The sequence below is a fragment of the Oncorhynchus nerka genome, linkage group LG22 (assembly GCF_034236695.1).
Source record: "Oncorhynchus nerka isolate Pitt River linkage group LG22, Oner_Uvic_2.0, whole genome shotgun sequence".
Classification (NCBI taxonomy): Eukaryota; Metazoa; Chordata; class Actinopteri; order Salmoniformes; family Salmonidae; genus Oncorhynchus; species Oncorhynchus nerka.
The window spans coordinates 13,534,833-13,550,814 of NC_088417.1; the positions used below are offsets into that span (position 1 = coordinate 13,534,833).

The window sequence follows — 15,982 nt, forward strand, 5'->3', positions numbered from 1 at the left end:
ACCTGTCTAACACCATGGTGGTGGCAGCATCACACTATGAGGACGCTTTTCAGCGGCAGGGACTGGGAGACTGGTAACAATAGGGGGAACAACGAACGGAGCCAAATACAGGCAAATCCTTGACGAGAACCTGCTTCAGAGTGCAAACGACCTCAGACTGGGGGAGAAGATTTACGTTCCAACAGGACAAACCCCAAACATACAGCCAAAGCAACGCTGGAATGGCTTCAGAACAAGAATATGAAAGTCCTTGAGTGACCCAGCCAAAGCCCAGACCTGAATCCCAATTAAAATATGTGGAAGGAGTTGAAGATTGCTATTCCCCACCTGTCTGACTGTCTGTCTCCCCATCTAACTTCAGCTTGAGAAACTCTGCAAGGAAGAAAATCCTCAAATCCAGATGTGCACAGCTGATACAGACAAACCCAAGACAACTCACAGCTGATGCAGACAAACCCAAGACAACTCACAGCTGATGCAGACAAACCCAAGACAACTCACAGCTGATGCAGACAAACCCAAGACAACTCACAGCTGATACAGACAAACCCAAGACAACTCACAGCTGATACAGACAAACCCAAGACAACTCACAGCTGATACAGACAAACCCAAGACAACTCACAGCTGATACAGACAAACCCAAGACAACTCACAGCTGATACAGACAAACCCAAGACAACTCACAGCTGATACAGACAAACCCAAGACAACTCACAGCTGATACAGACAAACCCAAGACAACTCACAGCTGATACAGACAAACCCAAGACAACTCACAGCTGATACAGACAAACCCAAGACAACGCACAGCTGATACAGACAAACCCAAGACAACGCACAGCTGATACAGACAAACCCAAGACAACTCACAGCTGATACAGACAAACCCAAGACAACTCACAGCTGATACAGACAAACCCAAGACAACTCACAGCTGATGCAGACAAACCCAAGACAACTTACAGCTGATGCAGACAAACCCAAGACAACGCACAGCTGATACAGACAAACCCAAGACAACACACAGCTGATACAGACAAACCCAAGACAACTCACAGCTGATACAGACAAACCCAAGACAACGCACAGCTGATACAGACAAACCCAAGACAACTCACAGCTGATACAGACATACCCAAGACAACTCACAGCTGATACAGACAAACCCAAGACAAGTCACAGCTGATACAGACAAACCCAAGACAACTCACAGCTGATACAGACATACCCAAGACAACTCACAGCTGTAGTCACCACCAAAGGTGCTTCTACAAAATATTGACTCAGGGGTGTGAATACCTATGTAAATGAGATATTTCTGTATTTCATGTTACAAACATTTATAAAAACAGTGTAGATGGGTAAGAATAAATACCTATTTAATCCATTTAGAATGTAGGCTGTAACACAACAAAATGTGGAATAAAGCAAAGGGTATGAATACTTTCTGAAGGCCCTGTAAGTAATACTAGCCAGAGCCCATCAACATTACTGCAATAGACGTCTCTGCCAGCAGATAGCCACCTGACTGACTGACTGACTGACTGATCTAGAAGCGACTATTTACCAGCTGTGCAGTTATTCTCCAAAAGCCAGGTTTGTTTTGTTTGGGGGATGTCTGTAGACACAGCAGGAATCCCAGGACGGTTTTAAAATGGCCTTTTGTCCACCATCTCGCAAAAACACTGTCAGCCCCATCTCAAGTTGCTTAATGCAAGCTGGGGCGGTTTGTTTCACAGCTCAGACTCTCGACCTGTGCGGCGAGAGGGCGGAGCTAGCCAGCTGAGAGGGTGGTGAACGTGCTGCTAAAAAGGCCAATCCGGGGGACGCAGCCAAACATAATGAACAAACCCCTGTTCATGTTTCCACTCGTTTGTAAAGAGGCAGGAGCTATTAGAACTCAGTCAGATCGATAATAGAAGGGTTCTAAGCATTGATCAATGCTGGGAGCAATATGTACATGTTGACCTGTCATTTATTGTCTTTATTGTGTACAAAATATATCTTTTTATAATGTTATATATTTTTTCAAATTAGAAAAGAAAGTACAGTGGTCCGGACCTTGGTGTCCTCATATGTAGCAACGGCCATGGTCAGACCTCCAGTGTGAATGACAAGTCAAAGGACCCAAAATCAATGAGCAAGTCAGGCTACATAATCTTACCCTGTTATGCATCATCACTGAGACCGCTGACACCAATTGTTCGCTTGACTTGGAACAATATTCTTTCAGTCAATGATATAAAAGCCCAGAGACAGCAGAAGGAACAATATCGACTCAGGAGATGAGCTTTTCATCGTGGCCGAGTACATCAATAGAGGAGAAGAGCTTTTCATCATGGCCGAGTACATCAATAGAAGAGAAGAGCTTTTCATCATGGCCGAGTACATCAATAGAAGAGAAGAGCTTTTCATCATGGCCGAGTACATCAATAGAAGAGCTTTTCATCATGGCCGAGTACATCAATAGAAGAGAAGAGCTTTTCATCATGGCCGAGTACATCAATAGAAGAGCTTTTCATCATGGCCGAGTACATCAATAGAAGAGCTTTTCATCATGGCCGAGTACATCAATAGAAGAGAATAGTTTTTCATCATGGCCGAGTACATCAATAGAAGAGAAGAGCTTTTCATCATGGCCGAGTACATCAATAGAAGAGAAGAGCTTTTCATCATGGCCGAGTACATCAATAGAAGAGAAGAGCTTTTCATCATGGCCGAGTACATCAATAGAAGAGAAGAGCTTTTCATCATGGCCGAGTACATCAATAGAAGAGAAGAGCTTTTCATCATGGCCGAGTACATCAATAGAAGAGAAGAGCTTTTCATCATGGCCGAGTACATCAATAGAAGAGAAGAGCTTTTCATCATGGCCGAGTACATCAATAGAAGAGAAGAGCTTTTCATCATGGCCGAGTACATCAATAGAAGAGAAGAGCTTTTCATCATGGCCGAGTACATCAATAGAAGAGAAGAGCTTTTCATCATGGCCGAGTACATCAATAGAAGAGACGAGCTTTTGAGTTCCAAAAACGGCAGACACGGTCAATGAACAAACAAATCATTATTACTGTTACAGTCAATGTGCAACACTCATCACACAGTGTATGATAAGGACCTCCACTGAGTCAGCTGAGAGCACCTACCCACTGGGAACATACGTCAGTTCAATGTTCAGTTTTGATAAAGATTTGATAAGACTGAAAACTGAGTCAAATTATTGTTGCTCTTTGGTTGGATGCTGGGGGGAAAAAAGGTCTGTTGATGAGCATTTCGTTTTCCATGTTAGTAGCCGAAATGTGTAAAACATGAACCCCTCCCTCCGCAACTGGATACTGACTTCCTGACGGGTTGCCCCCAGGTGAGGGTAGGCAACAACACATCCGCCACGCTGACCCTCAACACGGGGGCCCCTCAGGGGTGCGTGCTTAGTCCCCTCATGTACTCCCTGTTCACTCACGACTGCACGGTGCACACGACTCCAACACCATCACTACGTTTGTTGACTACTCAACGGTGGTTGGCCTGATCACCGACGACAATGAGACAGCCTATAGGGAGGAGGTCAGAGACCTGGCAGTGTGGTGCCAGGACAACAACCTCTCCCACGATGTCAGCAAAACAAAGGAGGTGATCGTGGACTACAGGAAAAGGAGGGCCGAGCACACCCCTTCCACATAGATTGGGGTTGTCAGACTCCAGCCAACCAAGTCGTAGAATGTTCTCTCTGCTACTGCACAGGAAGTAGACTGTTCTCTCTGCTACTGCACAGGAAGTGGCACCGATGCACCAAGTCCAGAACCAACTAAATAATTAGTTAAATAGTTAACCAAATAGCTACCAGGACTATCTGCATTGACATTTTTTGCACAAATTATTTTGACTCATCACATACGCTGCTGATACTGTTTATTATCTATCCTGTTGCCTAGTAACTTTTTCCCCTACCTACAGTATATGTACATATCTACCTCAATTACCTCGTACCCCTGCACATCGACTCGGTACTGGTACCCCGTGTATATAACCAATTTACCTATTTGTCTCTCTGCGTTGTGGGGAAGGGCCCATCAGTAAGCATTTCACTGTTAGTCTACACCTGTTGTCTACTCTCTCTCTGCATTGTGGGGAAGGGCCCATCAGTAAGCATTTCACTGTTAGTCTACACCTGTTGTCTACTCTCTCTCTGCGTTGTGGGGAAGGGCCCATCAGTAAGCATTTCACTGTTAGGGGAAGGGCCCATCAGTAAGCATTTCACTGTTAGTCTACACATTTCACTGTTGTCTACTCTCTCTCTGCGTTGTGGGGAAGGGCCCATCAGTAAGCATTTCACTGTTAGTCTACACCTGTTGTCTACTCTCTCTCTGCGTTGTGGGGAAGGGCCCATCAGTAAGCATTTCACTGTTAGTCTACACCTGTTGTCTACTCTCTCTCTGCGTTGTGGGGAAGGGCCCATCAGTAAGCATTTCACTGTTAGTCTACACCTGTTGTCTACTCTCTCTCTGCGTTGTGGGAAGGGCCCATCAGTAAGCATTTCACTGTTAGTCTACACCTGTTGTCTACTCTCTCTGCCCATCAGTAAGCATTTCACTGTTAGGGGAAGGGCCCATCAGTAAGCATTTCACTGTTAGTCTACACCTGTTGTCTACTCTCTCTCTGCGTTGTGGGGAAGGGCCCATCAGTAAGCATTTCACTGTTAGTCTACACCTGTTGTCTACTCTCTCTCTGCGTTGTGGGGAAGGGCCCATCAGTAAGCATTTCACTGCTAGTCTACACCTGTTGTCTACTCTCTCTCTGCGTTGTGGGGAAGGGCCCATCAGTAAGCATTTCACTGTTAGTCTACACCTGTTGTCTACTCTCTCTCTGCGTTGTGGGGAAGGGCCCATCAGTAAGCATTTCACTGTTAGTCTACACCTGTTGTCTACTCTCTCTCTGCGTTGTGGGGAAGGGCCTATCAGTAAGCATTTCACTGCTAGTCTACACCTGTTGTCTACTCTCTCTCTGCGTTGTGGGGAAGGGCCTATCAGTAAGCATTTCACTGTTAGTCTACACCTGTTGTCTACTCTCTCTCTGCGTTGTGGGGAAGGGCCCATCAGTAAGCATTTCACTGCTAGTCTACACCTGTTGTCTACTCTCTCTCTGCGTTGTGGGGAAGGGCCCATCAGTAAGCATTTCACTGTTAGTCTACACCTGTTGTTTACGTAGACAGGTCCCCCTAAACATGTACATTTATCCAAAATGATCACAAAGGCTAAACTGATACTATATCAGCACTCTTACTCTGAGACCCTTTGTGAATATGGCCCTTACCTCTATTCATTGCAGTTTCGTTCACCTTTTTAAATGGACTCATCAATGCAACATGCATATAGCCCCGAGTCCAGGGTGAGAGGAAGTCGACTTTCAGTGTACAATAGTCACTAGTAGATCTATGATTCGTTGAGTAGACCAGTGTATTGTGAATGGAATCCACTTCTGATCTTGTCTAGTGTGAGATGTGGCAGATTTTATAATATCAAACAACACGTGGAGGCCTTCTCTGGGTGCTGCTGGTGCCGACTGTCATCATTTCTGAGTGTTAGTGTGTGTGTCTGTGTGTGTCTGTGTCTGTGTGTGTGTGCGTGTGCGTGTGCGTGTGCGTGTGTGTGTGTGTGTGTGTGTGTTTGAAAGCTAAGATGACAAGAGAGTTGAGGGAGTTGGTTTGTGCATAGCCGTGCTGGTTCTTCTAACTTTGATGAGGGAGAGTGCAGTGCAATCTGAGATTTTATGTTACAATCTTAAAAAGGAAATATAACTATTTCATCAGCGTATAACGATCGTGCACTCAGAAGCTCAGGTTACCATACAGTATATTACTTTACCAAAAGTAATCATTTGAGTACAGAAGTCCTTGCACCAGAGTTGAATTACAAAGAATACAGGCACAAAAGCCCTGACAACCTTAACAGCGGTTGTTTTCTCCCAATCTACAAGGCAGGGAGCAGGAACACTGGAATAGGCCTAGCCAGGGTATACCAGTGTAATATTTACATCATGCTGAACCGGCACGTTGACAGCACTTGAGCATTCAGAATCATCCCATAGGTTTTGCTCAAGTAATGGAGCGCTTTATGACTTACTGCTGGGAAAGAAGACTAAGTCTGATTTATACCTGCAGATAAATACGGATTACAGGAAAACACTGTTCTGGGAGAAAGAGAGAGAGAAAGAGAGAGAGAGAGAGAGAGAGAGAGATGGTAGGGAACAAGTTCCAGGGAAATTTCAGAGAGAGAGAGACAGAGAGAGAGCGATAGAGAGATGGTAGGGAATAAGTTACAGGGAAACTGGAGAGAGAGAGAGAGAGAGAGAGAGAGAGAGAGAGATGGTAGGGAACAGAGAGAGACAGAGAGAGAGGGAAATATTGGAGAGAGAGATGGGAGGGAACAAGTTCCAGGGAAATTTCAGAGACAGAGAGAGACAGAGAGAGAGCGATAGAGAGATGGTAGGGAATAAGTTACAGGGAAACTGGAGAGAGAGAGAGAGAGAGAGAGAGAGAGAGAGAGAGCGATAGAGAGATGGTAGGGAATAAGTTACAGGGAAACTGGAGAGAGAGAGAGAGAGAGAGAGAGAGAGAGAGAGAGAGAGAGAGAGATGGTAGGGAACAGAGAGAGACAGAGAGAGAGGGAAATATTGGAGAGAGAGAGAGAGAGATGGGAGGGAACAAGTTCCAGGGAAATTTCAGAGAGAGAGAGAGACAGAGAGAGAGCAATGGAGAGATGGTAGGGAATAAGTTACAGGGAAACTGGAGAGAGAGAGAGAGAGAGAGGGAAATATTGGAGAGAGAGAGAGAGATGGTAGGGAACAGAGAGAGACAGAGAGAGAGGGAAATATTGGAGAGAGAGAGAGAGAGATGGGAGGGAACAAGTTACAGGGAAATTTCAGAGAGAGAGAGAGACAGAGAGAGAGCGATAGAGAGATGGTAGGGAATAAGTTACAGGGAAACTGGAGAGAGAGAGAGAGAGAGAGAGAGAGCGATAGAGAGATGGTAGGGAACAGAGAGAGACAGAGAGAGAGGGAAATATAGGAGAGAGAGAGATGGTAGGGAATAAGTTACAGGGAAATTTCAGAGAGAGAGAGAGACAGAGAGAGAGCGATAGAGAGATGGTAGGGAATAAGTTACAGGGAAACTGGAGAGAGAGAGAGAGAGAGAGATGGTAGGGAACAGAGAGAGACAGAGAGAGAGGGAAATATTGGAGAGAGAGAGAGAGAGAGAGAGATGGTAGGAGACAGAGAGAGAGGGAAATATTGGAGAGAGAGAGAGAGAGAGAGAGAGATGGGAGGGAACAAGTTACAGGGTAATATTGCCGAGAGAGAGAGAGAGAGAGCGAGAGAGAGAGAGAGAGAGTGAGAGAGAGAGAGAGAGAGAGAGAGAGAGAGAGAGAGAGAGAGAGTGAGAGAGAGATGGGAGGGAGGGAACAGGGTAATATTGCCGAGAGCGAGAGAGAGAGAGAGAGAGCGAGAGAGAGCGAGAGACAGAGAGAGAGAGAGAGAGAGACAGAGAAAGAGAGAGATGGTTGTGCAGTTGTACTACAGTGTATCCCACAATTTGTTGACAGGTGACAAGGGCTGACTCCTCAACCAGGTAGTTCATTTTGTGAGTAAATGTAGGAAGTATGTATTTGTACTCACCATGACAGGTCATATACAGCACATCCAGATTCCATTCAGGTTGATCCGGAGTGATGTGGGGGAGAAAATGGTATAACAACTCAGTAGTCCAACACTCAAAGTGTAACATGTCATAACATGCCAACAACATAACCCAGAGATCAAATATACCGGTAGAATTTTTTGTCAAACGGTTAGAATTTAGTCTACGTCTATATTTGTACAGCAGTGCTTATTCCAAGCTGCAACCATAACACCAATGTTTTTGATAGTGTACACAACAATCACGGCATGTCAACATTCTTGCCTGCGCAGAGACTAATATTCTAATCTAATATTTTCTCTACAGTCTACTGCCAAAGACCATTGTGCTGTGGCTGATATTAAAGGGATACTTCAGGATTTTAGCAATGAGGCCCTTTATCTACTTCCCCAGAGTCAGATGAACTTGTGGATATACATTTTATGTCTCTGTGCCCATTACGAAGGAAGTTAGAGGTAGTTTCGTAAGCCAACGCTAACTAGCATTAGCACTATGCCTGGATGGGTAGCCTAGTGGTTAGAGCATTGGACCTGAAACGCTCTGGATCGAATCACCGAGCTAACAAGGTAAAAATCTGTTGTACTTCCCCTGAACAAGGCAGTTAACCCACTGTTCCCTGGGTGACGCAAGACGTGGATGTGGATTAAGGCAGCCCCCCGAACCTCTCTGATTTAGAGGGGTTGGGTTAACTGCGGAAGACACATTTCAGTTCAAAGCATTCAGTTGTACAACTGACGAGGTATCCCCCTTCCCCTTTCTAAACATAGATGTCTATGTTTGGGCCAAATCAAGGCTGGACAGGACCAAAAAAAGACTGCTAGTCTGGGCAGGACCAAAAAAGACTGCTAGAAAAGACTGCTAGTCTGGGCAGGACCAAAAAAGACTGCTAGAAAAGACTGCTAGTCTGGACAGGACCAAAAAAAGACTGCTAGTCTGGGCAGGACCAAAAAAGACTGCTAGAAAAGACTGCTAGTCTGGACAGGACCAAAAAAAGACTGCTAGTCTGGACAGGACCAAAAAAAGACTTCTAGTCTGGACTGGACCAAAGAAAGACTGCTAGAAAAGACTGCTAGTCTGGACAGGACCAAAAAAAGACTGCTAGTCTGGGCAGGACCAAAAAAAGACTGCTAGTCTGGGCAGGACCAAAAAAAGACTGCTAGTCTGGACTGGACCAAAAAAAGACTGCTAGTCTGGGCAGGACCAAAAAAAGTCTGCTAGAAAAGACTGCTAGTCTGGACAGGACCAAAAAAGACTGCTAGTCTGGGCAGGACCAAAAAAGACTGCTAGTCTGGGCAGGACCAAAAAAAGACTGCTAGTCTGGGCAGGACCAAAAAAGACTGCTAGTCTGGACAGGACCAAAAAAAGACTTCTAGTCTGGACTGGACCAAAGAAAGACTGCTAGAAAAGACTGCTAGTCTGGGCAGGACCAAAAAAAGACTGCTAGTCTGGGCAGCACCAAAAAAAGACTGCTAGTGTGGGCAGGACCAAAAAAAGACTGCTAGTCTGGGCAGGACCAAAAAAAGACTACTAGAAAAGACTGCTAGTCTGGGCAGGACCAAAAAAAGACTGCTAGTCTGGGCAGGACCGAAAAAAGACTGCTAGTCTGGGCAGGACCAAAAAAAGACTGCTAGAAAAGACTGCTAGTCTGGGCAGGACCAAAAAAGGCTACTGGGCAACCAAAAAAGACTGCTAGTTTGGGCAGGACCGAAAAAAGACTGCTAGTCTGGGCAGGACCAAAAAAAGACTGCTAGTCTGGGCAGGACCAAAAAAAGACTGCTAGTCTGGGCAGGACCAAAAAAGACTGCTAGAAAAGACTTCTAGTCTGGACAGGACTGCTAGTCTGGGCAGGACCAAAAAGACTGCTGAAAAGACTTCTAGTCTGACAGGACCAAAAAAAGACTGCTAGGACCAAAAAAGACTGCTAGTCTGGGGACCAAAAAAGACTGAGTCTGGGCTGGAAAAAGACTGTCTGGACTGGACCAAAGAAAGACTGCTAGAAAAGACTAGTCTGGACAGGACCAAAAAAGACTGCTAGTCTGGGCAGGACCAAAAAAAAAGACTGCTAGTCTGGGCAGGACCAAAAAAGTCTGCTAGGACTGCTAAAGGACCAAAAAAGACTGCTAGTCTGGGCAGGACCAAAAAAGACTGCTAGTCTGGGCAGGACCAAAAAAGACTGCTAGTCTGGGCAGGACCAAAAAAGACTGCTAGTCTGGTCTGGGCAGGACCAAAAAGACTGCTAGAAAAGACTGCTAGTCTGGACAGGACCAAAAAAGACTGCTAGTCTGGGCAGGACCAAAAAGACTGCTAGAAAAGACTGCTAGTCTGGACAGGACCAAAAAAGACTGCTAGTCTGGACAGGACTTCAAAACCAAAGAAAGACTGCTAGAAAAGACTGCTAGTCTGGACAGGACCAAAAAAGACTGCTAGTCTGGGCAGGACCAAAAAAGACTGCTAGTCTGGGCAGGACCAAAAAAGACTGCTAGTCTGGACTGGAAAAAAAGACTGCTAGTCTGGGCAGGACCAAAAAAAGTCTGCTAGAAAAGACTGCTAGTCTGGACAGGACTGCTAGTCTGGGCAGGACCAAAAAGACTGCTAGTCTGGGCAGGACCAAAAAAGACTCTGTCTGGGCAGGACCAAAAAGACTGCTAGTCTGGACAGGACCAAAAAAAGACTTCTAGTCTGGACTGGACCAAAGAAAGACTGCTAGAAAAGACTGCTAGTCTGGGCAGGACCAAAAAAAGACTGCTAGTCTGGGCAGCACCAAAAAAAGACTGCTAGTGTGGGCAGGACCAAAAAAAGACTGCTAGTCTGGGCAGGACCAAAAAAAGACTACTAGAAAAGACTGCTAGTCTGGGCAGGACCAAAAAAAGACTGCTAGTCTGGGCAGGACCGAAAAAAGACTGCTAGTCTGGGCAGGACCAAAAAAAGACTGCTAGAAAAGACTGCTAGTCTGGGCAGGACCAAAAAAAGACTGCTAGTCTGGGCAGGACCAAAAAAAGACTGCTAGTTTGGGCAGGACCGAAAAAAGACTGCTAGTCTGGGCAGGACCAAAAAAAGACTGCTAGTCTGGGCAGGACCAAAAAAAGACTGCTAGTCTGGGCAGGACCAAAAAAGACTGCTAGAAAAGACTTCTAGTCTGGACAGGACCAAAAAAAGACTGCTAGTCTGGGCAGGACCAAAAAAGACTGCTAGAAAAGACTTCTAGTCTGGACAGGACCAAAAAAAGACTGCTAGTCTGGACAGGACCAAAAAAAGACTGCTAGTCTGGGCTGGACCAAAAAAAGACTTCTAGTCTGGACTGGACCAAAGAAAGACTGCTAGAAAAGACTGCTAGTCTGGACAGGACCAAAAAAAGACTGCTAGTCTGGGCAGGACCAAAAAAAAGACTGCTAGTCTGGGCAGGACCAAAAAAAGACTGCTAGTCTGGACTGGACCAAAAAAAGACTGCTAGTCTGGGCAGGACCAAAAAAAGTCTGCTAGAAAAGACTGCTAGTCTGGACAGGACCAAAAAAGACTGCTAGTCTGGGCAGGACCAAAAAAGACTGCTAGTCTGGGCAGGACCAAAAAAAGACTGCTAGTCTGGGCAGGACCAAAAAAGACTGCTAGTCTGGACAGGACCAAAAAAAGACTTCTAGTCTGGACTGGACCAAAGAAAGACTGCTAGAAAAGACTGCTAGTCTGGGCAGGACCAAAAAAAGACTGCTAGTCTGGGCAGCACCAAAAAAAGACTGCTAGTGTGGGCAGGACCAAAAAAAGACCGCTAGTCTGGGCAGGACCAAAAAAAGACTGCTAGAAAAGACTGCTAGTCTGGGCAGGACCAAAAAAAGACTTCTAGTCTGGGCAGGACCAAAAAAAGACTGCTAGTCTGGGCAGGACCAAAAAAAGACTGCTAGTCTGGGCAGGACCAAAAAAAGACTGCTAGTCTGGGCAGGACCAAAAAAAGACTTCTAGTCTGGACTGGACCAAAGAAAGACTGCTAGAAAAGACTGCTAGTCTGGGCAGGACCAAAAAAAGACTGCTAGTCTGGGCAGGACCAAAAAAAGACTGCTAGTGTGGGCAGGACCAAAAAAAGACTGCTAGTCTGGGCAGGACCAAAAAAAGACTGCTAGAAAAGACTGCTAGTCTGGGCAGGACCAAAAAAAGACTGCTAGTCTGGGCAGGACCAAAAAAAGACTGCTAGTCTGGGCAGGACCGAAAAAAGACTGCTAGTCTGGGCAGGACCGAAAAAAGACTGCTAGTCTGGGCAGGACCAAAAAAAGACTGCTAGTCTGGGCAGGACCAAAAAAAGACTGCTAGTCTGGGCAGGACCAAAAAAAGACTGCTAGTCTGGGCAGGTCCAAAACAAGACTGCTAGTCTGGGTAGGACCAAAAAAAGACTGCTAGTCTGGGCAGGACCAAAAAAGACTGCCAAAAGACCATCTGTCTGGGGTGTAGCCTACCACGTCGGCCTGCAATGGAATGTTATGAATGCCCATCCATGTGGTAGGACCACCGTTTGTAAAACAGGCTGTTGCATTGGCTTAATTAATTAGTCCTAATTCCTGTGACTTAATTAATTTGGCTATTTAAGCTCTGAATATCAGCTACCCAACTTTAGCTGATTTGCAACGGGAAATGCAGAAGTTTTTTCTTCTTTGCTATGATCAGCTCATTTTGATGGATACAAACTTGAAAACACTGATCATGACAATTTAGCCGATGGGGTGAAACTCCTGGCCAGCAGCTGTGAGAAGCCTGATTATCCATTCCATATGGTCCTATTTAGTTTGACCGGTCCTGTTTATAGGATATGTTGTTTGTTAACATGTCAGCACATTTTTTTATTTGAGTGGGAGCCATGCAGCATACCACCCTGCATACCACTGCTGGCTTGCTTCTGAAGCTAAGCAGGGTTGGTCCTGGTCAGTTCCTGGATGGGAGACCAGATGCTGCTGGAAGTGGTGTTGACAAAGTGAGCACTGCTTATCACAGGGAGGCATCAGCGCTCACTTTAAAAAAAAGCACATATGCCACTGGTTGAGAGACACTGTCATTGTTTTTGGGCAGAATTATGTGGAGTTTTTTTGTGTTGTTGGTGTGTCTTGGTCAGTTTAGCTGCGCTGCAGAGGGCTATATCGGTCCGCTAATGGCTTTTTACAATACCTTTGGATTCCTCATGCCTAACTCATTGTTGGAAAAGTTTAGTACAAATTGGATGTTGGGTACTATATTTGAGTATTATATGAATCCTATACATTAAAATGGCCAATTTGGGTGCAAACAATTAGCTTAATTTCTCAGCAAAATAATGTTGCAGGAATGCTATCGTATCTTTCTCTAATAACAGAAAGAATTTCAGAACAGCCTGTGATGGTGGGTGTCGAAATCCTGTTGTGCTTTTTGAAGTGGAACGACCCAGTAGCCAGTCTATTCTCAAGGCATTAAAGCAAATTATCTGCGACGTTACGCACAGAATACTTTGTATAACCAGCTGTTGACGTCATGGAGAAAGGATACGGTCAAATACAGTAGCATATAAATACAATTATCAGTCAAGAGAAAAAATAGCATTTTCCTCGCGTACGGATGTGGGATATTGTTTTATCAACAAGTCATTTTAGCAAATAACGAAATCCGCAATAGGCAATACAGTTACCTCGAAAATGGTTTGACTACTTCTAAAATAAAACTGCAACAAAGTACACTTTTAAAACAACCGTCGATCTTCACAGTAAAAACACTACTGTGCAGTGACCAAAACAAAACCGAACAGATGTTACTCTCATTCATGCACTGAAGTCCGTCCCGAATAAAACATGTATAGGGACACTTCATTTGTAAAGATATGTTTACCTGATTCCTATAGATGTACTGTCCTTTCCAGCCCTCTGATACGATCCTCTAAGATAAATAGTGTTATTTCTGAAACGTCTGGTTGGCGGGACAACGTAAATCCAGTCCAGGACAGCGTAGAGCGCCTCTCACACCTGCACAACAGTCCTCTCGCTGTCCACTAACAGTCGACGCTACAACCGAACCCATCGCTCCTCACAGACACGCCCCTCTATTGCGCAATTGGTCATCTTCCACACAAGCCATTCCCAGCAAGAGAAGTCACACCCATTCTGGGCAAAGCCTCTTTCCATAACGGGATAGGTCAGTCCTCATAGGTCAATGTTACTGTCAGTTAAAATATTAATCACATCTGTGGGCTGGCTGTTGGCTCTCCAATCCAGTGTCTTTTATTGAGTGAGATAAATGCTGCTACTGTCCCTCTGAGCTAGCCTAATGCTGATACTGTCCCTCTGAGCTAGCCTAATGCTGCTACTGTCCCTCTCAGCTAGCCTACTGCTGCTACTGTCCCTCTGAGCTAGCCTACTGCTGCTACTGTCCCTCTGAGCTAGCCTAATGCTGTTACTGTCCCTCTGAGCTAGCCTAATGCTGCTACTGTCCCTCTGAGCTAGCCTAATGCTGATACTGTCCCTCTGAGCTAGCCTAATGCTGATACTGTCCCTCTGAGCTAGCCTAATGCTGCTACTGTCCCTCTGAGTTAGCCTACTGCTGCTACTGTCCCCCTGAGCTAGCCTAATGCTGATACTGTCCCTCTGAGCTAGCCTAATGCTGCTACTGTCCCTCTGAGCTAGCCTAATGCTGCTACTGTCCCTCTGAGCTAGCCTACTGCTGCTACTGTCCCTCTGAGCTAGCCTACTGCTGCTACTGTCCCTCTGAGCTAGCCTAATGCTGATACTGTCCCTCTGAGCTAGCCTAATGCTGATACTGTCCCTCTGAGCTAGCCTACTGCTGCTACTGTCCCTCTGAGCTAGCCTAATGCTGCTACTGTCCCTCTGAGCTAGCCTAATGCTGCTACTGTCCCTCTGAGCTAGCCTACTGCTGCTACTGTCCCTCTGAGCTAGCCTACTGCTGCTACTGTCCCTCTGAGCTAGCCTAATGCTGATACTGTCCCTCTGAGCTAGCCTAATGCTGCTACTGTCCCTCTGAGCTAGCCTACTGTTGCTACTGTCCCTCTGAGCTAGCCTACTGCTGCTACTGTCCCTCTGAGCTAGCCTAATGCTGCTACTGTCCCTCTGAGCTAGCCTACTGCTGCTACTGTCCCTCTGAGCTAGCCTAATGCTGCTACTGTCCCTCTGAGCTAGCCTAATGCTGCTACTGTCCCTCTGAGCTAGACTACTGCTGCTACTGTCCCTCTGAGCTAGCCTAATGCTGCTACTGTCCCTCTGAGCTAGACTACTGCTGCTACTGTCCCTCTGAGCTAGCCTACTGCTGCTACTGTCCCTCTGAGCTAGCCTAATGCTGATACTGTCCCTCTGAGCTAGCCTAATGCTGCTACTGTCCCTCTGAGCTAGCCTACTGTTGCTACTGTCCCTCTGAGCTAGCCTACTGCTGCTACTGTCCCTCTGAGCTAGCCTAATGCTGCTACTGTCCCTCTGAGCTAGCCTAATGCTGCTACTGTCCCTCTGAGCTAGACTACTGCTGCTACTGTCCCTCTGAGCTAGCCTACTGCTGCTACTGTCCCTCTGAGCTAGCCTAATGCTGCTACTGTCCCTCTGAGCTAGCCTAATGCTGCTACTGTCCCTCTGAGCTAGACTACTGCTGCTACTGTCCCTCTGAGCTAGCCTAATGCTGCTACTGTCCCTCTGAGCTAGACTACTGCTGCTACTGTCCCTCTGAGCTAGCCTACTGCTGCTACTGTCCCTCTGAGCTAACCTAATGCTGCTACTGTCCCTCTGAGCTAGCCTAATGCTGATACTGTCCCTCTGAGCTAGCCTACTGCTGCTACTGTCCCTCTGAGCTAGCCTAATGCTGCTACTGTCCCTCTGAGCTAGCCTAATGCTGCTACTGTCCCTCTGAGCTAGTCTACTGCTGCTACTGTCCCTCTGAGCTAGCCTACTGCTGCTACTGTCCCTCTGAGCTAGCCTAATGCTGCTACTGTCCCTCTGAGCTAGCCTAATGCTGCTACTGTCCCTCTGAGCTAGACTACTGCTGCTACTGTCCCTCTGAGCTAGCCTACTGCTGCTACTGTCCCTCTGAGCTAGCCTAATGCTGATACTGTCCCTCTGAGCTAGCCTAATGCTGCTACTGTCCCTCTGAGCTAGACAACTGCTGCTACTGTCGCTCTGAGCTAGCCTAATGCTGCTACTGTCCCTCTGAGCTAGACTACTGCTGCTACTGTCCCTCTGAGCTAGACTACTGCTGCTACTGTCCCTCTGAGCTAGCCTAATGCTGCTACTGTCCCTCTGAGCTAGCCTACTGTAGTCAGAAAAATGTCACTGCTGCTTCTTTCTGCCTAAT

At 46.3% G+C, this 15,982-nt stretch overlaps 1 protein-coding gene across 1 annotated transcript in view; it reads right to left on the reverse strand.

The window, feature by feature from the left end:
• Window positions 1-8,573, reverse strand: part of LOC115104484 (protein 4.1-like) — a 137,801-nt gene extending 129,228 nt beyond the window's left edge. Inside the window, exon 1 of the mRNA XM_065006958.1 lies at window positions 7,672-8,573. The gene's annotated coding sequence lies outside the window, so the exon portion shown is untranslated. The remainder of the gene's footprint in view (window positions 1-7,671) is intronic.
• Between the last annotated feature and the right edge of the window lie 7,409 nt (window positions 8,574-15,982).